The sequence below is a fragment of the Pieris rapae genome, chromosome 4 (genome assembly GCF_905147795.1).
Source record: "Pieris rapae chromosome 4, ilPieRapa1.1, whole genome shotgun sequence".
NCBI lineage: Eukaryota > Metazoa > Arthropoda > Insecta > Lepidoptera > Pieridae > Pieris > Pieris rapae.
The window spans coordinates 8,796,847-8,822,809 of NC_059512.1; the positions used below are offsets into that span (position 1 = coordinate 8,796,847).

The 25,963-nt window shown below is 33.4% G+C and overlaps 1 protein-coding gene and 1 long non-coding RNA gene across 3 annotated transcripts in view; one reads left to right on the forward strand and one right to left on the reverse strand.

Annotated features, from left to right (window-relative positions):
* The window catches only part of LOC111003040 (protein N-terminal asparagine amidohydrolase), a 75,080-nt gene that overhangs the window by 35,148 nt on the left and 13,969 nt on the right, over positions 1-25,963 (reverse strand). The window contains exon 2 of one of the 2 annotated variants that reach the window (XM_022273390.2): positions 23,059-23,085. The gene's annotated coding sequence lies outside the window, so the exon portion shown is untranslated. Of the gene's footprint in view, positions 1-638; positions 756-23,058; positions 23,086-25,963 lie in introns of those variants that run through there. The other variant, XM_022273389.2, reaches the window with a different exon arrangement.
* LOC123689122 lies at positions 15,088-15,956 on the forward strand. The gene is made up of 2 exons (XR_006750172.1): positions 15,088-15,178; positions 15,389-15,956. It is a non-coding gene; the product is annotated as an uncharacterized LOC123689122 (long non-coding RNA).

Sequence of the window (25,963 nt, forward strand, 5' to 3'; positions counted from 1 at the left end):
TGTTTTTTTGACGTGCTAATTATAATCATATTTTACAGCCAAATTAATATCGTCTAAACTTCCAATTGTTTCCAAAAATTAAATAAATAAATTCTCAGCCGTATCTAAAATAACTTCGATATGTTATCACATATTTCCTGGTATTAAAACAAAGAAAAAATTATATTTAAAAAATTCTAGTACTTTTTCTAGTCATTATATTTCGTACAAAACAGAGACATTGACGTCATAGCAATTAGTATTTGGCAGGGTTAATATCAAAAATTCATTGTCTACGAACAATGTTGTATTCTTCTGAGTATCAGTTTCCACGAGCCTTTATCTTATAGGACATCGCGGTTCTCACTTTTAAACAGTGTAAAAAGTTTAACACTAGCATAAATAATCTACAAAAGCTCAAGATAATATCCGCGTTTTAAGTAATAAATAGCTTTTAAACTTTTTGTATCGTCAACGTCTATAATTACATAACATCATATAAAGTCGTTAAGTTATATAAAGTATAAAATAAATAAATATATAAAACAGCCAAAGACTAAAAAATAAGAAATATGTGTAAACAGAAAGCGCTTGCGCGATAAAACTCCGCCTCTGAGCAACAAGTGTTTTTCGACACACTAAAACTTTTAATTACTTACATTCTTTTTCAAATTTAACCTTTGCAATAGATCATAACACAACACAACACAGCACAACAATACATGCGTCGTCGACGCCGTCAAAACGTAGAATGGTGCCTTTAAGGAAACGTCAGGCCGCAAGCCGAAGAACAGCGGGGCGCATTAATGTAGGCGGAGTCAGGTGAATATGCTTAAGATACGCCTTATTGTCACGTGTCAAGCGAAAATGTAAGAGCTTCCGGGAATACTTTTTTCTACTCGACTGTAAATTCTTAGGACTGTGACAACAGAGTACGATACTTTTATAAGACTTAGGGTCTGTTTGTGAAATAGACCCTAAGTCTTATAATATGTATGGATAATGTACCAAATAGCTATGCAATACATAAATTATTCGGACGGACGGTTTCATGACGAAAAGCGTTTCTCTCACCAATAAGTAATAAATAGCTTATTTGGAACTTATCCATACATTGTGAAACAGACCCTTAAAATCATAAAAATACCTCCAAAACTCCATTGCATTCCCAAGTAAATACCAGATTCAATAAGATCTCTGGCGAATACATTGTTTTATTTTAAATAATGTAAATTTCAAATAACAAAACCTACTGTAAAAATTTAAAATAACCGTTTAAAATCACGTCAACTAATAAATATGACTACTATCATAAACTTTAAAGCGACAGTGTTATCTCGATTGCCTAAAATGACAAAAATCATCACATCATTAAAAATTATAGCCGCAGATAAGTTTTTGTTTACACACAGACCAATTTTATTGCTTTTGAAGTTGAGAAACAATTTTTTAGATAACTTCACATGCGTCTTTCGATAACGTATCATATGACAAGTAATAATTAAGAAGCAATTATCAAAGCTCCACATTCCTTATCTACTTTAATAAACAAGTGATATTGCATCAAGCTGAAATAACTGTATATTTATAGACGAGATCCGTTTAATATTTCCTTGTATGCTATATATGTCAAGGAAGAAAATGAAAAACACATCGTAAAAGTATATGTACAAACTACAGGAAAAATCACTATTGTAGAGAGTCAACCGATCCCAAGTGCTTTGAAATCGCGGCAGGATTATAAGTGTAGCTTACTACATTTAGGGCCTGTTTCACAATGTATGGATAAAGTGCCAAATAGCTATGCAACACATAAATTAATCGAAAGATAAAATTTTCGAATAAGATACTCCGAATTTCATGACAAATAGCGGTATATGACAGTCGTGAAACGTAAAAATACTGTTTATCCTACGAATAAGTAATAAATAGCTTATTTGGAACTTATCCGGACAATTTGAAACAGGCCCTTAGCATTATATATAATATAATGATTGCCAGAACATATATTAAAATTAAAAAAAAAAAATATTTAATTAGTAGGTAATTTTTTTTCTTTAACAAAATTATCAATAGAAAGAAAAACTTTATTACATAAAAAATTGGTTTCAGTGCAACCTTGATTCCTGAGGTCATTAGGTCATCTGATCAAACCCCGGCTTTACACCCATGGAGTTACTATCAATGTGCACATTTAACACATCACATACGATTAATGAAATCATCGTAAGGATGCCATAGAACCAAACAGTCGTCGGCGTTTCAGGTACAGAAGGATGATCATCTACTTGTTTATAAGAAAAATGGATCGTGACACAGATACATACAAATCTTAGGCCCAAATCTAAAAGGTTAGAGCCCACTGTGTTTGTTGTCTATTAATAATTCTACTACTACAAAACATTTATTACAATTTGATTTACTGTTGCACAAGTATATTTGCGGTTTGAGCAAGAAGTATAGTTGAGGTTTAGAAAACGTTGCTTAAGATTGTAGTTATAAAGTCAAAACTTCAGAAAATCTTTTTGCCGACTCCATTCTGATCCGCTAATAAATATTATTAGCGCCTCATAAATTTTGTGTTTGTGAAAGTATCAATATTGTTATTATACCTCACACACACCCCCACTTTCACACCATCACACATCACAGCCGAAGGTATTACTTAGTTAGTAGGTATTGAATATTTTTCCTTTTTTTATAGCACCGCCCATGCACACTCTGAATGCCAGAGGGACCGCGAGTGTGTTGCCGGCCTTTTAAGAATTGGTACGCTCTTTTCTTGAAGGACCCTAAGTCAAATTGGTTCGGAAATTCATCTTTGGCAATATATTCAGTAGTAATTGTTTTTTGTTTTGTATAATCTATGTGGGATTACGAAATAAATACTTCTAAGATTCAAATAATACAATATTCTTTCAATAGATATTAGGATAGCCCTCTAGACAAATAGAAATTCTTCTGCGAAAAGCATAATTGTACCGTATTCCCGATGCTTTGATCACGTCTACAATATATTCGCGTCCGAAATGATTAGCTAGTTGAGGAATGTCGGTCGTGGTGCTATAAATTCAGAATTCGTGTCTGCGACGCCGTTATTATGATGTCAACCAGAGAAATGCAGGTACCGATAATATGTAAACAAAGTATTAACCGAAAAATTTAACCTTTTGTTACAATAACAAGTTTAAATTGTTGATTACTATAACAATTATGTAACGACAAAAATAATACTTTTCTTACTTTTATCTATAAAAACTGCTAAGTGAATATTTTAGACAAAATTACTTTTGATAATAATATAATTAATTTTTATGCATATGTCTTTGGTTACTTATACTTTTAAGTTTATTATCGGCTATCGTTTTATTGTGATTATTTTTGGAACGACTACAATGTTTACCTTAAGTATTGTAAGTGACATGTTGCCTTTTTTCAGAAATAAAGTCTTTAAACCTAAACTGCTATTTAAAGGACTTAACTCGCTAATGAAACTTTGATCCAGAGATTAAGATGAAGATATTATTATTTATATTTGTCATAATTCAAAATCCAATACATTTTTGACGTACCTACGGAAGTCAGTCTTAGCTGAAGTCTCGTTACTAAATATCACCTGAGGTGGATAACCCTCATAATACTACTCACCACCACTATATAATAATATAGTGGTGGTGAGGTGGTGCAGGCCGGCAACGCATTCGCGCTAATTCTGGCATTAAGAGTCCATGGACGGTATCACATAACACCAGATAAGTCTGACTATTTCAAAAACAAATTGTGATGCTATATATATATATATATATAATATATATATAAATTATCTATATATATATATATATATATATATATATATATATATATATAGATAATTTACTATCCAATAGAAATAAATTGTTTTTAACAATTCCAACTTCGAAATGTACTAAAATCAAATTCAGAACCTCTTTCGATTTATTTTCTAAAAGAGATTTTAATACCTTTGGTTTTGTAACATATGAGTTATCTTTCAAAGATAATTTTTATCTCGAAGGGGATGCAGGGATTGATAGCTCAAGTGGCAGGGTGTTAACAAAAAACAATATCTCGCGTTTTTACTTGAAATATGAGATTGTTTTTCCAACAATTCAATATTTGTTAAATCATTGAAATTAATGCTTCAAACCTGTAAAAAATTATTTCCTTACTGTTATTGAGGTTTGTTTGCTTAAATATTATAAACTAGTACAAATATACAAAAAAACACCAATGGTTTTAACCTGAAGACCTAGAAAACAGTACAAATTCCATTAAATTCCTTAGAAAGAGTTCGAGTTATATAATCAACACAACAAACAGATTGTTTTTTCTTCTGAAGAAAAAAACACTATTCTTTATCATATACATACATATATATTTGAATTTATGGAGCCTAACAATCAGGTTAAAAAATACTTTTAAGGTAAAAGTAAATTTGCGATTTTCTGGTGTTATTTTGAGGTTTGAGGACAAGGCGCGGAAAATATATAACGTTGTCCGACCTTAAAATAGTTTCTTGCACTGTAAATATTGATATTATTTACATAGGGTTCTGTTTTATTAATTTCAATTCTCTCTTAATACCTGCTCTGTTATAGGCGATAAAGTGTAGAGATAATAATATCAATTTTTCTACTAACTAAACTTTCGTACTAACTGATCTGAAATTATCCTTTTTTTTAAATATTTGGCTAATCACTGGTTACATATGTTTTGTTTGCATTGCTGTGTTTCATTAGTTTTGTCTAAATAATTATGTCTTATGTAGCTTTGCACTTCTTGCGGTCAACTCCCTATTTATTATTTCTCAGTTTGATTGCCTGGAAGAGATCGCTCGAAAAGGACTATGTACTAGTACAATATTTCTGTATACTTGCAACGAAGTGTTAATAAATAAAAAAATAAATATTTATTTTTCTCACATGCGCTAGCATTTCAGCATATTATTATATAGTACTTTATTTTTAGAAGTTGAATCATTTGTACGTGATAACAATATGTTGGCCAACACACTAAGATTTCTCAACGTCAATTTCTTCAAAAACGAAAGTACACATTAGTTATAATCATGTCAAATTTACATTTCGTCTATGGTCATACATCTTATTAACCGATGAGAAATCAATACAGAACATAATACATAAATATGTTGCTACCAGCTTTAGCACAAAATACTCGTAAGTATATGATGTAGATTTGGAAAGGGTTGGAAGAGGCCTTATTTTAATTTTAATTAATTTATATATTAATTGGTTGTCAGTTTCAATTTGAATTAATTATTCCTGGTACACTGTTGTACACGATTAGATTCTGATCATGTAAAAATTTACAAGTTATGGTCCTATTGAATATAACTAGTTTTTGAAGGAGAAAATTGAATTTCGTATGATATTTTTATCTCACACACAGTTTTAGATTTTTATTGTTCTTGAATGTTTAATATTCTACGAATTGGATATTTGTAAATATGTGAGGAATATGAATTCTAACAATACAATAATAGTTTTATTCATAGGAGTTATATTATATTTATAGGAGTACATTGTCTTTACATATAATTATTTAACTAATGTATACAAATACTGTAAACACTATTTTAAAAGAGGAAGGGGCAACTAGAATAGAACTAGATTTTTATATTTTATTTGACGTTCAAAAGTGCCATTTAAGGTGGTCTAATTGGAATAAAAGACTTTGATATTAATGACTCGATGATGCACATTCTGGGGTATATATTAGTAGTGTATATGTAGTTATTTTATATAATTTGCGAATGGCTTTTGTAGTGGTAACAACAAACACCACCTATGTCAGATTCCAGTCAGCATGCTTGCGCGATGCTAAAAATCCCTATACAATATCTACTGTAAACATTTCCAGTGTATCTCGAAGCGTCGTATAATTTCGCTGAGATATTACCGACAGCGAATGTGGAACGCGTTAATATAAGTTATGAGTTAATTAAGACAACCATTTTTTAAGATTTATTCTTAAGGCATTAAGAAAACTCCTTTATTTGCTGTCAATGCTGAATAAATTACTCAATTAAAATTAAGTTCATTCGAATCCATAGGTCGCCTTTGTTTGTCTATATGTTAGTGAGTTTTGTGAAAGTTTTAAATAAATCCGTATGATTCATTGGTTAGACAAAGAATGAAATCGGCATAAAACATTCGTGTGTATCAATCAAAATATTAAATCGAATTATGAAAATTAAATATTGAAAGGCCAGCAACGCATTCGCGACCCCTCTGGCATTAATAGTCGCATAGGCGGCGGTATCATTTAACATCAGATGAACCTCCTGCCCGATTGTTTTATTGAAAAACAATATTAACTTCACATAAAAAGGATCTAAATATAACTTATCCACCATATCCCAAATTAAGGTAGAAAGCAAGAACTGGCAAGAAACTCATAAGTTTAGTATATAGGAAGTACTTTTATAGCACTTTTTTCTACTATGTCGTATCGTATCATTTTTTTATATATTAGGAAGCTCGCATAATGGTTGCCGATCCATTTAAGAATTTGTACGCTCTTTTATTAAAGGACCCTACGTCGAATTGCTTTGGAAAAACTCCATGGTGAGCTGGTTTCACATAGTGGTGGTGAGCCGCAAAAACTGCCTTAAAAGGCTCAATTTGACATTATCGTAGGGATACAGAAAAAAGCGATTAAATGGGGTCGATGCTCGAACTTCTCTCAATATCCATACATATTTAGATTTGATGTATTGATTCAAGCAAGGAGATTAGACAAATTGCTCTTCGAGAGAACTTCTGCCAAAATCGCAGTCACCAATACAATGTGAACGTCTGGGGTAACATTCAAAAGCCACTAACATTTAGCTTTGACATGTTAGATGAAGATAACAGCGACATTTCTCATTAGACTCGGTATTTAACAAAAGTCCTGTATGAAAGGTTGTGTGTAAACATCGTGAAAGGTTGCATGTCTGATCAGCTGATCAAATACCAAATTTATAGGTTATTAAAACTAATTAAGTGACTGATTTTAGATACTATGCTAGCATATATGTCAAAGAAAATACATAAAAAATTACCTGTTGCAAATGGGATTTATTATTTGTCGCGGCCAGGTTCATTTTCCGGAGAGACACATAAGGTCAATGACCTATTTGCCTTGAATGAAAAACTGACTAATACAAGAAGCCTTCCTCTTATATATATTTTACAACGGTTACTTGCCGTAACTTGTTTATCGTGCAAATGAGTTAGTTAAGTTAGTTAGTTATGTTCTATACGTAATATAATTGATGTGTAATTTTACATACACGTTTCTTAGAACTTATAAAAAAAGGCTTTATATATATTTCCACGTTTATACGCGCATTACTTAACTATAAAAAATTGTTTAAAAAAGAGATTATAAGCGACTATCTGGTACCTAATCCGCATTGTTCAGCTAAAAATAAAATTAAACTTTTTATTTTCATAATGTTTAAAATAGATAGATTGTAACGTAATCTATAGAAAAGTATTGTATTATATTTAACAGTGTACTTTATAAATAAATAACAATTAAGGCTAACCAGTATCAAGTAATAAATTAAACAGACTATACATATGACCTATACTTAGAAAGCCAGTAGCTTTAATATGAATATTATCGTCAAATCAAGCCATAAGCCGCCAAGCGAGGCAGTATATGGCACAAATTGAATACAATAATAATTCAAAGCTCAGCTTTCTATCGCACGGGAGTGATATCACGCGACGTCGTTTATAATTCAACAACAATAAACAGATAGTTAATTGCGATGCTGTCACGGGCGCAGTATATGGTAATGAGGCGCAGGGATCGAGGCAGTACGTACAATATCTCTTGACGGTGAAAGGTGGGACACGGTTGAGGATAGAGGCGGGAGCGATTGCATTTGTTTTATTACTCCTAGGCTAGGAGTCCTAGCTATTTGGCACCTTGCCAAAACATAATACGTCACATGTAAGGAGAAATCGTCCGCCGCTACTTCAAGTGCCCACAGCTAGAACTAACCTTCTGAAAAGGGCACATATAATTCGTTGTCTGACTTAACGAATTACATAAGTAAATGAACCTTTTTTTATCGTCCGTTGAGTGAACTGTAATTTTGTTTTTTTTTTAGTTAATTTCTTTTTTGTTACGTGTGAAATTTTTTTTGCTTATGCATTCCTTTTAAGTTGATGTGGGTCACATGTTAGGACGCAATTGTATTTTTTGATAAGTAAATAAAATAATAAAATATATAATTTGTGTTTTAGGGGCCGTTTAGGTATTACGTAAACACTATAGAGAGAGACCCCCCCTCCTAATTTATTATCTACTTTAAACACATAATACCCACAGATTATGCTTGAAAGCGAAATGCATTTTCGAGGATACTTTAAAAAAAGTTAACATGTTTATGTACAAGAGGAAAGGGGGGGGACAAATTGCAGTAAATCTGCTATATGTACTTGAACAGTCCCTTATTTGAAAAATTATTTCTATTTACGATTCATTGAAAAGGTGGATAGACGATATAAAAGCGTTACTAGGAAGTGAACGGAGAAAGAAAGGAATGGACAGAGTTAGCAGGATAAAGCAAAAATCCTTCAGCCTTGAAGGTGCTCCGATGAATGGTATTCAATGAAGGGCGTTATATCAGGGTAACAGGAAAAAATAGAAATTGGAAATAAGCGGACTTTCTTATTCATTCATTTTTTATTCATTGCTGTTTCTTGTATTATTTTATTTGCCTTATTTTCTTTTTGTCTTGTGTATAAATCTATAAAGTTAAAGAAATTGTGATCGCTTTTTCATCTATGAAGTCTTAACATACAATAAATAATAAGCGTAATGTATAATTGTAATGTAGTATATTTTCTCATCAAAGAATGATTTACCTACTAAAGAATCCGGACTGCATAAATTTGAAATAATCATGTTATTTCATAGATTTATTTTTTACATAATGAACCTCATATTACGTATATACATATTAGGTTTTTTAATTAACACTTTACACGACTGTAACTTTAATAATATCTAATAAATCGGATCCCTCGACGAATCAAGTATTTGTGTAATAAGAGTGATTTATTGTATATTATATAAATAACGGTGTAATTTTAATGTTCACGAACACGGCCAAGTCTGTCCAAAACTGTTACTAGTTAGACAACGTTGGTTCTAGCAATATATACATTAAATTAATAATAAACTTTATATAGCAAACGACGACATCCAATTAAAAGAAATTAATTTAAAAAAACCTTAATTTCTTAAAAGCACTTTAATATCTTTAAAACCGTTACCTAAAACTTAAAAGAACAGGTTTTAAAACGTTACTAGAATTAGTACAAACATTGATTTAGGAGTAACTTAAACTTCCCGCATTGCTATTAATTAAAATAACATACAACGAACCAATTCTATTTGCGATCCTCCAAGAAAAGATTATACCAATTTTCAAAACCCCACTGCGTGCTCTCTGAGTACGGCATACTCAACAACAGATGAGCTAATTTTCCCCCTATTCCGTTAAAAAATCACCTTTATATACCCTCCCAAATTTTGAAACTCAATAATTGTACGATGTAGATGATGTATTAACGCATATGACGTCTTCCATCAAACTTAAGTATCAGCAATCACCTATACACTGTACCGCAGACATATTTGCTTAGCCCGTGGCCCGTGTCTCCGAGATAGGTGCAGTACATGCACTTTCAGGTACGCCTGTACAATCTGACACCAATAGGTTTTTATCGCCAATCTCCGTGAAAGTCTGGGAAGTTGTATGCGATTGTACACATTTGGGCATTTATCTCTACTAACTAGTGGATCTAAGCTTTGAATAACGATAAACCAACAATGACTCATAAACCTTACCTTCAACTGTTTATTGTGTTATTGAACTCCTTAAAAAAACTCTAAGTTTTGAAGACATTGATTGAGAAACTTATGTTTCTGAAATGTTTTATTTAAAATTGTAAATTGTCCTATATTTTCCATAGGCTCCTTTCCACATTATCATATAAAAACAAAATTTCTATAAAATTTCTCTATAACTAACTTAGGCGTAAACATTTAACAATTACTTTCGTAGCATAGGTATAATTACGGTCGGGCAGTGAATTTATGGATCTAAGTGAGTTAGTAGACCTAAAAAACAAGACATCCACCTCCTTCCAACGTTTTCCCTGTACGAACAAGTGTGAAAGACGCAAAAAAAAAAATGTCAACTATCAATTTCAAATATATAATACAGCCCTGCCTTTAAATCACATTTATATGACTGACATTTCTGTATCTACCGAATCTAAACGTTTATTTTCCAAAAATAATACGAACTTAACAAAACGCATTAAACAAACGATGCGCGTGAGCAATGTTAGCTAATAGTTGACATAAATAACTAAGAATTTGGCACGATAAGGCCCAAGCGCAGTAATGATGCAGAAATAGACTTTACGTTCTAATTAAGTGAATAGTTCCCGGCTTTTGTAAATGACAGTTCACTAGAAAGTGCTATTGAATAGTTGCTAATGCCTCAATTATATTTAACTAGCTGCTTGAAGTCTGCCATGTTGCTGACTGCTGTATGCGTGCAATCAATTAATAACGGTTAAGATCTTACTCATTTTTTTAAATAAATTATAAAATTAATTATTAAATCCTTTAATTTAAGAAAATGACGCGTAACCTTTTTAGGCCTTGGCCTCAAATTTCTGTATCTGTTTCATGATCATTAATGGGTGATCAGCCTACTGACACGCCGGGACGTGTTGGGTCTGAGGCAAGTCGGTTTCTTCACGTTGTTTTCCTTCGCTGTTCGAGCGAATATTAAATGTAGATAGAAAGAAGCCTTTAATTAGAAATACTATTTAAATTTTAATAATTCAATTCTTTAATTATTTATTAATCATTTTGGACATGGTGGAGTTTTTCGATACATTTAAGCTCCACTATCCCTCTTATTTTGGATTCATAACAACAAATGCTTTGGTGGACAATTGAAAAACGTTTTTTTTAATACGTTTATCAATTTATAGTTATAAATTTACGTCAACGTACCAACAAAAGTTACAGAAGTATGAAAGAAGCCAAGCGTCAGCTTAAATAAGCAAATAGACTAAACCTCCAAAAAATCGATAAGCATCAAACCGTTGGACATCACTTAAAACTTAGTAAATCAACACTAAACTAGGAATCCGGTAAAGTACAAAATTTATAACATCAATTATCGTAATAATGGACAGTCGTAAGGAAAACATTAATATAATTTATCATTGGTTATTATATCTCAAACAAACAAAGCAATAAATGCCTGTGGATATATATATGAGCATTGGCAATAAAATGCAGAATTGTAGAGGTTAGTGAATAGAGTAGACACATTTATTTACTTTCGCATCAAATGCCGTAGGGCCACTATAGGGTTGCACATTGGTGCCATAATTCCTGCTTATATTTATTAATGCATAATGTATGAAAAATTTCATGTATACGTAAATGTTATAATACTGTCATGTTTTGATGTCATAGTAAATGTACCTCTATTTACAAGACCTGTTAAAGATTACAACGAAGAAAATGTCTTTAAATGATTGTGCAAGATATATTTGTTTGGTAAAAAAAATCCTTGAGAAACAAATCATCTTAACGACACCTACGGCATGCGGTTACCGTATGTGAAATTATTCTACCGATGTGTTACTGCGCCTGCGCCGCAATTCCTGAAACAACGGGTTCTGAGGAATCCTGATAAGTCTAGATTTACGCCAGCACAACTCCGGCGTCTAGATATCAATAACATAAATACTTCGTAACTGATTTGAAATTACAACTTGTGTCAAACCCTGACCGTAAATTGTCTACTAATTAAGTAAGACATCATTATTATCTACCTAAGTAATTAATTGGTATCCAATATAACATTTATTAAATTGATTGCAAGCAAAAACTAAAAATTGATATGAGTATCAACGACAACGTAAAAGTCTAGCAATAATATAACATTACCACTTTAAACCATTGAGAATTTCGTTACCATAAACACAGATAAGAATCCACGATAGATAAGGATAAAAGCAAAAGGTCGTTATTAGATAGATTTGCAATATTTCACAACAACGAGATGCAATAAGTTAGACGTAGACAATAAAAGCTAAGCGCATCGAACAAACGTTATTGAAGATTTCAATACAAATTACCTTGCAATGTATGAAACAAAATGGCATCTAATTTCACGGACACTAAATAAAATTAACATCGTACTGACAAAGTAACAAAGCGATCTCAATAATTCGTACACAACGAGCTGTAAGAACGCTGGCTCGTGCATTAATCATACACTTCACATCTTATAGCTATTCAATAAATTACCAGTGTAGAAATCAATTTAGTTAATATGCAATAATTGGCAACACCATCGATGGCCTACATCTGGTAACATATAATCTTAAAAGGGCGAAACAGCGATAACTACCAATTTAAGGCATTGCTGGAGAAAATTCATGCCCTATTCCAGCGCTTGTAATAAGCGAGACGCCTTATTCTAAAGATTATACTATGTTTTATCGTCTTACAATTTTGTTTGCAAATGGCTCCAAGATACCAGCTTTCGTGTAATTTTCCATGTACGCATTTGTAGTTTCATACAAAAAATTGTGACTAAGGTTTATTTGATAAAATTCAAAGTAAAAGCTAGCAACATAACGGATATTCCGCGGATAAGCCAGTCCAGGCACCTTCGGGATCGTTAGGACGCTGTGAGATGATCGATAATAATGGTAATTTTACGCTGAACACGTGTACATCGGCCATCGCGATCCTACACCCTATTAGGACGTGCGAAACTCGCTCAGGATGCCTGATACCTCAGACGATCAGCCAGTTTACTATTTTATTCTGCCGCATTCACTTCTGTACTTCTTAAAACTACAAGATGTCGTAAAAGAATTTTTATATGTTACATTAGTTATAATAATAATTTCTTTAAAAATTAATTTGTAACGAACAAAGTTATATTAAAAAAGGTAAAAACATCGATCAATACGTCATCAATATAAACATACGCATGTCAGAAGTATATATTCACACTGTTTACACGCTGTAGACGTGCTAATGATAATATAAATCTGTATTTACTGCACAAGACCTTATGCGACAGAATTGCCGAATATTTCACGAATAGCGTGTATTTTTCTCCCTTTCTCTCAATCGGTCTCAATCGCTCTCTCTCTTTTTTTAACAAAAACGCTGCACATTTTCGTGACGTTTCATCCGTAAAAAAATTACTTATTAGAAACGAGAAAAAGTTTCACTTCAAAAATAAAAAATATGATATCAAATAATTTATTTGTATTTTTGTATGTACATTTAAAGGTTTAAAAAATTAGAAAAAACATGTTTTTTAATGAACATATTAATTTTCATACCAGCACGTCATCACTCGCAAACAATGCAAGAATTAATCTTACTACAATAGGAACAAGCACGCGTCCCATTCCCCACGCCGCACGTGATATAGCCTCAGACATTGAGCGGCAGAACGACGCGTGTATTTATGTGACGTCCAGCCAGTCCCATAATGGCAACACAATATCACAATACGGGCATAGATTTATGCTCGGGCGCATCGTTCTCGCACACGGAAATCCCATAGTTATTTACCGTTTGGAAGTTAAGTGCGGCAGATTTATCGGTTGTGTGGCCGCGCCTAGCGACGATCTTGTTTCTCCGCCAGTGCATTAAAATATACGGAGACCATTATGATCGAAGACTCGCCAGGATATACGACGCCGGAATAATTACAGTACTGATGGTGTTCGAGGAGATATAAAGTGTAATTTATTTTTATACTTAATTGAATCTTTCAATTGAAAATTGAACACAACGCATCACTTCGAACAAATATTTCTTAAATGCTGTATATATTTTTATAGATTAGGGGCAAATGGGCAGGAGGCACCCGATGTTAAATAGTACCGCCGCCGATTATGTACAATCTCAATGCTGATTAAAAACGTTCGAGTGCGTAGTCGGCCTTTTAAGAATTGGTACCCTCTTTTCAAGAAGGACCGAAGCCGAATTGTTTGGAAATACTTCAGCTGGTTCCACATAGTGATGATACGAGTGTTCTGCCACATATTGCTGACAACACCATATAATACTGTGCATCTTTCAAGACCATTTTTTTTGTTATGTTACTTACGAGCAGGAGGCTCATCTCATGTTTTGTGACACCGCCGCCCATGGAGACTCGCGCTGCCAGAAGGCTCGCAAGCGCGCTGCCGGCCTTTTACGAATCGGTACACTCTTTTCTTGAAGGTACCTAAGTCGAATTGGTGCGGAAGTACTTCAGTTTTTGTAATATTTTATACATTTTAAAAATGCATAAAACATTACAGGGGAGAATCGGAAACAAAATACCATATGCATACATTTGATACATTCGACTCCCTCTTGGCATTTCTCGACGCTTGGTCAAGATAGATGATACGAATTTATTACATCTGATTGGGCTATTCAAGGGATGATCTTGTTTGATTGTTTTACCCATCCCAACTTTGGTAGATAAATGAAAACCATTACTGATCAGGATCCAATCTTGTTTCCGATCTTAATAGTTTACATATATATACAGCTTTTACATAGACCTATATGCTGGAATGATGTAACATATTTTTTATCTTTACCTAGGGGACTGTAGATATATTAATATTCTGAAAAGATACTTTGTTTTTAAAGAATTAAAATTGAATAGAATCACAAAGATAAATGAATACTACATATCTATCAATACGGCTAATAAACTAAACTTTATACAAATTCCTTATATTTATTATAAATATTCCTCCTCTCCAGAAAAATCGCAATTCGTAAATGTAGAAGTATCGTAAGTATATAAACTCAAAAAAATCCCATACATACTATTAATGCAAAACATTATATATACTGTAAAAATGTAGGGGAACCGAGGGTAATGGGAGCCAGAGGGTAATGGGAGCGATGCGCCTAAAGACTAAACTACAGCTCGTATTTACTGAGTTGCCACTTTGGCCCTTTCGGCACACTGCGTTTATGTCCCCCCGTGCCGCTCGACTCGCCACTGCCACGTGTTATGTGACCCTGAACGCTTGTCAATTTTGTAGTCCGCGCTTATAAAAAATACGAAATTTCAAATTGCCAGGTATGTATGAAGATATTTGTTTGTTACAATCAATCCTTTTTTATTTTATAATTAATGTTATTAATTTTGAGTATCTTTACGTATAATTTCGTTACAAGCTAGACGCAGTATTTAATTTTATTAAATTTCAAGATGGTGGTAGTCGGGTAATTAGAGCCTATTAGGCTCTGATTACCCCACATCCTTATCATAATTATTTTTATTTTTTAGATATCAAAATGCCAAGAAAACGAGAACGCACCACTACGAAAGCATCTTGGACCGTAGAAACGTTAGAAAATGCGGTCAAAAAAATTCAGCGTGACGGTACATCAGTATACAAGGTATCAATAGAGACAGGAATACCCTACAGCACCTTGAAAAAAAGATTCAGATTGGCTAAGGTCAATGATGCTAGCTACAGGCGTCCTCCTAAACTAGGAAGGCCATCTGTGTTCACTGAGGAACAAGAATTAATTCTGGCTAATCACCTACATACAATGTCAAAAAAAATTTACGGACTGACGAGGGCTCAGTTTTGTAAAGTATGCTACGCCATGGCTGAAAGATTTGGTGTCGCAGATCGATTTAATGAAATCAAGAAGTCTGCGGGCAGAGACTTTCTAACTGGCTTTTTTCAACGACATCCTGATTTAAGTATTAGAAAGCCAGAAGCGACAAGCATCAATAGGATACTTGGGTTCAATAAAGCTGAAGTGGATCAATTCTTTGAAAATTTGGAAAAAGTCATGACAAAATACCACTTTCCACCATCTCAAATTTACAATATGGATGAGACTGGCGTAACTACGGTTCAGGATACAGAAAAAATTATAGCGCTTAGGGGTCAAAAACGTATAGGAGCAGTCACGTCATGGGAAAGAGGTAAAAACGTAACCACTATCTGTGCTATGAGTGCTTCAGGGTCGTTCATTCCGCCTCTTTTTATTTTCCCTCGACAGCGCCACTCACCACAGCTAGAAAAAGACGGTCCACCAGGAGAAAAAAAATAAAACTGAAATAAGTACAAAGAGAAAGGGAGAAACCATCAACAAAAACAGAAAATGTAGCGCAGGAAAAGGAAAAAAACTAAAGAAGGCAATGAACAAAAAAGAAAAAATAACAAAAGTTCCAAAGAAACTTTTTGAGGATGAAACGGAGACATCTGAAGACGAAAACGTTGAGAATCTTTGCGACGATGAGTCAGAATATTCAGAAGAAGAGAGATTGTGTGCTATTTGCTGTGATATAGGAAAAAACAATGAGATGTGGTACCGTTGTAGAAGTTGTGGTAAATGGGCACATAAGCAATGTTCTGGTTCTGAGAGCCCAGTTGATTATATTTGCGTTTTTTGCTTAGATCCTTAAAGTTAAATGTTACACGATTACGTATATTAAATTGTATATGAATAAGTGAGATTCCAGACGTGAGATAGAAATCTTTGAGGCTGATTTAATAATTAAGTAGCTCCCATTACCCATATGCGAAATTATAGGCTCTCATTGCCCGCAAATTCGGGTAATGAGAGCGATCCCGATTTTTTCTTTTAAGTTTATTTGTGGCAAAATGCCACATTATGTTACGTTAGGGCTGTGATTAAATGATAGTCGAATAAGTAAGGATTTAGTTTCTAATAAAAAATTAATAAAGTATCAATAAATTTGGCTTTTATTGAACTTTTTCCTTAGTAGGCTCCAGTTCCCCCCATCTCCCCTATTTATAGAGTTAAAATAGTGCCAAAATAACACTTTAACGCAACATTGCTTTACCTTAAATTTTTAGTCCACACATAAATTTGCGTTACATACAAAATGTAATAAAACAATTTAAAAAGAAGTCGGTTACTAAAAGACTATCGTACGCATTTCAGTGTTAATTAAATTTCGTAGCAAAGATAACATAACTTCCAATGCTCATTGTAAACATAATGTGTAAAGGAAAATATAAGATTACGTGAACAATGTGGGCGATGTATTAAAAAGTGTCGTAATATATCTCCATTAGCTAGTTCATTTATTACGGCCCGTTGGTGTTTATTTACATGGACCATTATCTTTTGAAAGTGACTGGTATCATGTACTGTACAGCGTTAAAATATTTCTTTCTAGATAGCTACTCCTTTTGAACAGAGGTTTTTTTTTCTATGGTTTCGCGTAACAGGGTACTTAATACTCTTATCTGTTGCTATATTTATGTTTTGGTTGTTGCGTGATCGAGTTCGGTGATTTATGTGTACGGACATAACGACGTAAATGTGTGCGTGATGCACACAAGAGAAATATATCAAAACTTAACTTAAAACTTACTTATAATCACGTTGAGCTTTATTGAGTTTAAAACTATTTACTATGGTCATCAGATTTTGGGACTTTTCTCTAAAACACTACTCCTTCTGGTAATTAAGGCAAGATTTCTAATCACATTGAGGCAAAAAAGTTCGCAAAGAACTGTCACAATATGAAATGCGAATGAAATAACGCATACCGTAAAGATTAATTATTAATTGAGGAATCTATTGAGTCTCATCGTTCCTTTTGACGTGACAACGTCTAATTCGATGATGATTTTTCTAAATGAATTTTGTAACCTAAATTGCATTGCGAATACATCAACCATATTTTAGTAATTTAGATACCCTTGTTGGAATGTTCAAGACAATCATGCTTTATTCGTTTTCTGTTTAATTAACCTCATGTTTTCAACATAACAGGACCATTCCGTAAAGGCATGTAAACTATTACTTAACACTCAATACCTCACAGCGAGCGTTTGATTAAGAACGGCCTAATGAAATTAATCACAGTGGTGTAGCGCCTCTTGACAAATGACCGCGTATAATTTCACACGCCATTATAACCATAGACTATAACCACAATATAAGGGTCCTGTGTCATTGACCGAAGCGTGCTTTGTTTATCTTAGTCTGTGGGGTCACTTCGACCGCCAAATTAAGACTTATACAAAATTTGGAATACGCTTTAAGAAAGGAATAAAGACGCCATTAATAACATGTTAAATAAAAGTAACAATATAACAATCTAGCTAATATTGATCAGAGTACAGCCATAGACACATTTTACAAAGAGTCAATGGCGTTATATCGAAGAAGGCGATACGTTTTAAGCAATTTTCCTTATTTCTTAACGCTAAAAGGTTTAAAGATGACTAATAATATCTGTAGAATTACTAGCGTGATAAAAGAAAACAGGCATTTTAAACATTTAATTAAAGAAAAGAAATTAGTGTATAATGATAATTATGGTACTATTTCAATAAAAATACAGTATATTCTTTGCCTATCAGAGAATGCTTATTTATAAGGCCACCGGTTTCACCATGGTTTACTTTATTGTTATACATATACGATATAATTTAATTCCGGATAATATAATTGTTATAAGATTTAAATAATATACAGAATTGTATTAAATATTTCCATATAACAAATGAACATATAACAAATTGAATACTTCAAAATAAATTTATATGTATTCGAAACTAACGAGATTCATATATTTCATTCAACGATAATGTAGCCATACAAGACAAGCAAGGAACCAAGGTGGTCGGTAATCCGACAGACCTATAGCTATTAATTAACGGGACTTAAGCGAGTTCAATACATTTCCAACTTTTAAACGTTTATTTTGTATAAGTTTGTTTATAATATTGAAAAGGCTTGGCTCGAAGGACCAAAATGTAGGGTTCTTGGTCATCGGGGTACTTTATATAATATTTTAATGTTACTCTATATAAACCTCTTGCGTACAACAATTATAAGCGTAATAATGAAATTTTCATTGCTATTAAAAGAAATAGGTAAAGTAACAGTTGACGAGAGTACCTGCATCTGGCTATACTTTCGGGGGGGTACTCCGACGATTTAGGAAATCGCCTTATATTATAAGACTAAGAAAGCGTGAGTGAGAAAAATGTACAACCTTGGCTCGTACATTAAATACCCTTGTACATTTACCATGAATTAACTAGTTAATTCCAAATTTTTTTATAAAATCTCACAGAGACAATCTTCAAGTATAAAAAAAACAATATTAAATATTAAATTATATGTTCTTGCTATGTATTCATGCCTTAGGGTTAGACACGAGACTTACCACTTAAGACTCCTGTATGTCAAAAACGAAACATTCAAACAAATAGAATTTCATACAATTTACATAAACCATACATTTTGTAAAGCCTATTAACCCCGAAATTTTGCAGGGAAAACTTTCACATCCACTTTAAATTATCCATAAGACCTTAAGTAGTCAAACTTAAGTTCAGTTAAGCATTAAGCCGACTTAAGCATCATCCATTTATAACGCTTACTTATTGACCACCGTAAGATTTTCGGACAGAATAGATCATTAATAATTATATAATTCCCAAACCAAGTTTGAAGAGTTAAGCGCGGTAATAATTTATTAGGTGCTAACATTTAATTCTATACAGGTACATAATTAATTTGTTAGGCGTCGGCGCCACGGCATTTACAAATTAGCTTATTTTCCGTAGTACAACTTGGATTTACGGTATAACTCTATATATTTATTTATTTTAATAAGTAACACTGACGAAACAGAGACAGACACAGAGAAGATACAACAAAACAAAAAACACAATGAGCACAAGAATACAAATATAAGAGAAAAAAAAATATTTCTTCATTGATATAATTATGGTAAAAATCTTTCATTTTAGGTGTTTTTTTTTTATTTTTATACTCAATTTAATGACTACAGACTATACAATATACGCTTAGGAAAATTCTTCGGTTCGTAGATTTTCCTGCTGCCCTATCTATCTTCTTATAGTGCCATCTCCATGCGAAGGTTGGCAAAACGGCTGCTTTAATTTTGGTTACCGCGCTTCTAAACAATGACTTGGTGCTCAAAGCAATGTCTTATGCCGCATTTACATTCAGCCGTAGTAAGTAGGAAAGGGTAGGACGAGTGTGTAAACGCGATACTTCGTTGTAAGTAGTACTACTTACCACGAAGTAAGGTTTTTCGACCAAGACGTGCGTTAGTTCTCCTACTACCAGCCACTTTGCCTTTGAAGCTTAAGCTTAGCGTATTTTTAGTGTTACGTACAAGTTTTACATAACTGACCGATCACGTACTATTATTTTATTACTACCGAGTGCTTCACGATTGTGGGTAGCAGCATCAACTACTAGCAACACTAACTAGCAACACCATGGTAAATGATTCAGTCACCGTCCCAAAGGTTACAGAACACTAGAGAATAATGTGGGGATGCAGTTTTTAAAGGCACGGTGCACCAGTCTTCCAATTTTAATCATCTTTCATAACATGGATATGGACTTTCAAGCCAAATAAAGGATAGAATTAAGGAAAGAAAATAATTGTTTAGTTTAATATCTGTATTATCTCTACGTGTATGTCATGTTTGCCTATAAATACTTATAACATTAAAAGTAATTGTTGCTATTTTTCCAATGTATCAGTGTCGAGTGTTGGCAAGCTTTTATCAATAAAATTATAAATCACGATTAGTCACAATATATTTTGAAATTTAAATTTTTTACAATGTATATTACTAGTTTTAAATTTGGATTTAATCTTTGAACAAAACAGAACCCCATATTCAACAAGAGCTTGACGAATTACACTCATTAATTTTACCCTTGTACATATTAGTGCCTTATAATTTTAGTTAATAGGAAGGTTAAGAAAATATTTTATTTATGTAGAAATGTTTACCTAAATAAAATGATATTTAGAACTAAAAATATTTAATACTTTAAGTATTGAATGTTAAAAAACTAAAATGGCTAGTACAAGAAGGAAATTACTACAAACAAACGCTATAAAAATATCTGTTTCGTGAACATTTGTTTTTTTTTCTAATAGGCAAGTAGGTGAACGTTTACGGTCTAAGAAATGCCGATTTCGCGAGCATTGACAGAAAGTTTTATTGGTGGGGTTCGATTCTACGACCACGGCGACGCGAGTCCCACGCGTTAACCATTAAAAACACTGTTCTATGATCTAAATTCCAAATCAAAAAATTCAATAAAAGAAATATATAGAAAACATTGGGCGTGTACCAAATAAATTTGCCGTTATAATTCTATTATCTTAATGTATTAATAATAATTAATATCTAATAGATAATAGAAACGAAAGCACTTATAAAATGTCATATCATCCAAACAAATAAATATAGTCATTCTCTTCACGACTTGATAGAGTTCTCCGAGATCCATAATTCATAACCTTTAAGGTAAACAATGACACAAACACGGAAACCTTTCTAACACAGGAAGATTCAACAGGCTGAGATCGGGAAAGAGGCGCACAGATGTCACGACTAGCCAACCTCTCAATTTCTAACAAAACTGCATTAAGATTATGAGCTACCGTTAAAGCTAAGGCGTGTCCCTACTTGTTGCCAGACATTCAAAAACACTCCACATTAGACTTATATGTATTGAATTAGGGTTCTTGAAAAGAGCGTACCAATTTTTAAAAGACCGAAAACGTAATTACGAGCCTTCTGGCAATATAAGTATCCATGGGCGGCGTTATCACTTAATAACAGATAAGCCTCCTGCTCGTTTGCTTCGTATTATATATTTTTTGTGTTCTATTTATAAAAATTAAAAAAAATATTGGTATTCGATATTTGAAAGCACTTGATATATAACATTTCGTAGTAGTACTAGGTAAAAAAGTATTTTCTTTAAACATTTTGTCTGCCTAAGGTATGGTAAAAGAACAAGTTCAGATTCTCAAACTTTTACAATTTGAATTCAAGTTAGGTACTTTGTCAAAATAAAATCAGTGGCACTACGGCCTTATATAGCTTACTTCATTCACCACAGATGCAAAATGATAAACCCAGGCGCAAGAAATCCATATTCCAAATTCAAATATCACAAGAAAAAACGGACGCCGTATAATGCGAGCGTGCCTCACGATCTGCGGAGTGCAGTAGGAAGCTCGTTCCCATCTCTAGTGAGACATTCACTTGTCATGATATCATGTCAAATGTATACAATGACTCTAGACTTTAGGTTTAGACAATGCGACTCTTGTCTTACGAGTTTTATCGAAGTAAGGATGACCTCTCAGTCCGTCAGATCAATGGTAACCGCAACTATTTTGTCGAGTACTTTAAAAGGTTCGGTTCGGCTCAAAAGGTTAGTACAAAAATCAGCATGCAATTATTTTTCAAGTTATACTTCTTTTGGCACGTTAGGGAAAATTATGAGACTAAATTTTTACGATGCGCGCGCACACCGTCACAAAAAACCGACACCTTGAAGTTGGCTATAGTCGTTTTTCTAAAAACATAGAATAAGGCGAAAGATAACATTTTTGGAAAGATTTTTATATTGTCAAAGAAGTTAGAACTTATGACGCATGTACATAAATGTTTTTAAATTAGTTATCAGTAAAGTCAAATTCATTGTTACCTTATAAAACTCAATATCAATAGGATGAATATCTGATACGTTATGCTCAGAACTCATAATTTCCCGTACATTACTATCGGTAGTTCGCGTCTTTTAATACTGAAATTAAAAATGTAAACAAATCAATAGCCTATATTTGAATACGACATTAAGTTTATGTTAATATGCTATTTAAAATTAGTACCCGACCTCAAATGGAGTGAAGGCACCCTCCAAATACTTCCACTTCGTCTCTCATCTTCGCTACTATTTCCCAATATTTCCCCGCTTTCTCTTTTATTTCATCTTCCCAACTTTCTTGGCATATCTTTTGTCTTCTTAACACTTAAAGCGGTTTTAAAATTATCTATCTAAGCCATGTTTTTGTATACAAAGAAATTGTAACCATTACGGCATTCTCCACATCATATATACCTACCTAGCATCTAAGACATCTATAAAGAATATTCTTACCTTTTATACATGACGACACGAATGCACCTAGAAAGAAAAATATCATTAAACAACACTGTCATGATATATATATATATATATATATATAATTACCAACATCAATATGTTTATCAACACAATAATCTTTATGAAGCTATACGTTTAATCACACATAGTAAATAATGCAATTTAAATCCCGTCAAATGGTTACCACATAATTTTTATGCGATACATAATTACAACGTGATATATCGATACTAAATTCTATTGTAAGTGATTTCATGACACTACTTTGTGGAACCAGCTGCCCACTAAAGTATTCCCAAACCAAATCGAATTCGGATCCCTCAATAACAGAGCGTATAGATAGTGCAATTCGTGAAGACGCGCCCCACCAATTTTTGGTTAAGGGGATCGCGGGGTGCGGGGACAGTTCTCTAAGCGTCAGTTGCGAACCGTCAGCGGTTCATTGTAGTGTGCGTGTGCACCGATAACATTGACAGAAGCTTGCACACATATACTATAAACGGTTTGGAGGAATAGTGGGGCGCGTCTTCGTGGATTGCACTATCTATACCAATTCCTAAAGTCAGCACAATTGCGAGTGATTTGTCAGTGTGTGTCAATGGGCGCTGTCACTTAACATCAACTGAACCTCCTGCCACCTGGTGTATAAAAAACATATGAAAACATAGACAAATATACAAAGTACAAATATTCAATACGATAAAGGAATATTGCGCGAGTCGTAAAGCATTTTATACGCCAACATATACAAGAAACTATAATATTTAAGAGGTTCTATCGTCTTACAATTTATGCACTTGTGGAAATATATTATAAGTGCGCGGCTCTGAAGTATCGCTTTACGGTTTATCTTCTTGAATATTATAGAAATAATAATAATTAAGAATCATACCATAATTAAAGCAATTAGACACATCTCTGAGATCGTCGTCGTGATGAAACCATCTTGCCTTGGACCCAAAATGCGTGTGTTAAGCACATGAGGCTGATCATTGCTAGACATCTAATCTCACTCTAAGATTGGCTTTCTTATGTATAACATATTGGATATGACATAAGTATACTTAGAACTTAAACTAATACATACTACATACAGATAAGGGGCCGTTCATAAAATACGTTCGCATACAAGGGGGGGGTAGGGGTCTGGCTGAGTGTGACAAGATGTGACAAGGGGGGAGGGGGGGTATAGGGCAGCGTGACGTTCGCCGTTTATTACATGACATGAGCGCTAGCTCTGTGGCGCGACTCTAGCGGCGTTGCGATGCGATTTGTTTTTCCAATACTTGAGAGAGTAACGTTTCCACGTACCCTGCGCTCTCGATTCAGTAACAAATGAAAATACTATTTCTCTAGAATTTATCATACTCAGCAGGGGGGGGGGGGTCTTAGTTTTTGTGACGAAATATTTCTAGGGGGGTCACAAAATGTGTGACACAGCGTGACAATGGGGGGGGGAGGGGGTCAAAAAAAGCTGATTTCAGTGTGACGTATTTTATGAACGGCCCCTAAGAATAGGTTCTCTCTTTACATTACTGTTTAAGGCGACTTCATTACATAATGTATAACTCGATATACATAATGGAGATAACACGAAAGTTTATGCAGACTGTTACGTTTTGCGTCATCATTAATACGACTTGTTGCATGTTATAATGATAAAAGTTCGAAACAAGAGACGGGCTGGTAGATGGAAGTCCTGGCTGCGGAACGTTCGAGTTGACGGCATCACATGCGCCCAGGAACTTTTTAGACTAGCGCTAAATACCTACCCGGAAATTCAAGTTGTTAACAGCCAACCTTCAACAAAAATGCGGCCCTTAAAGACGAGACACAACATGACCTTTTGAATGCTTAACATCAATCGTGGTTAGAGAAAGAGGAATCAGATCGAATTGAAAATGTAAAATTAAATATAATTAACTATTAAACTTATGAGATAAATAATAAAAAGTTACTGTTGTTTAACAGAAAAATCTAAAGAAAATGGGCCCGTGATTTCGTCATATAATTATTTCCTTTTAACAAAACATATTCTAAATATATGTGACTAACCAAAAATTATCATCATAGTCGTAAAAGGTGATCAAAGCATTGTTCAAACGACATTCCTGCTTTTATGTCAAAGCTTATAAATAGTGATTATGCAATGATGTAATAAATTAAAACATGACGCAAGATGCAATCAACAGCATTAGGAAATATTGTTTATAAGTTATTATCTCACAAAATAAAACCATTTCAATCCATGAATAATATGAACTAAATTGGAATCAATATGAACTCTGTCACACGCTGTCGTCTTTTTTACTCATAATATTTTCCCGCGCAAAATGCACAGTAGACAGCTGGGAATCGAACGACCTAAAGGGATGAGAGTCGCACGATGCAGCCACTAGGCCAACACAGATCTAACGAATTCGGTCTTCATTTAATATACAACGCCTTGAAAACATTCCAACGTATGTTAGCCACCGTTATTCTAAGCCATTCGAGTTTCCATTTATTTATTGAACACGGCTACCGCTGAGGTCCCACGGCTCAATCCAATAAATACTAGTCGTATTAGCACAGATATCTGGTAATAAGATACGCAACCGCGAATATACGACCACGTTCCGTGATTGTAGTGAAATATTACGAGTCGGTGTAAATGAGGAGATATAAATATTGTTCATATATTGATTTACGGGTAGCTTCAAGATATTTTAGATAAGGATTTAATATATCGCAATATAAGAAATAATTATTTGACAAAAAAATCACCTTGCAGAAATGTCGATTAGAGTTTAGCATAGTACAGGAATCCGTTTGTCGACCGACATTACAGGTAAAATTTACGAAGGTGTGTGGATATCGTATCGTTGCCTACAAAAAAAACTAAATCAGAATTTATGAT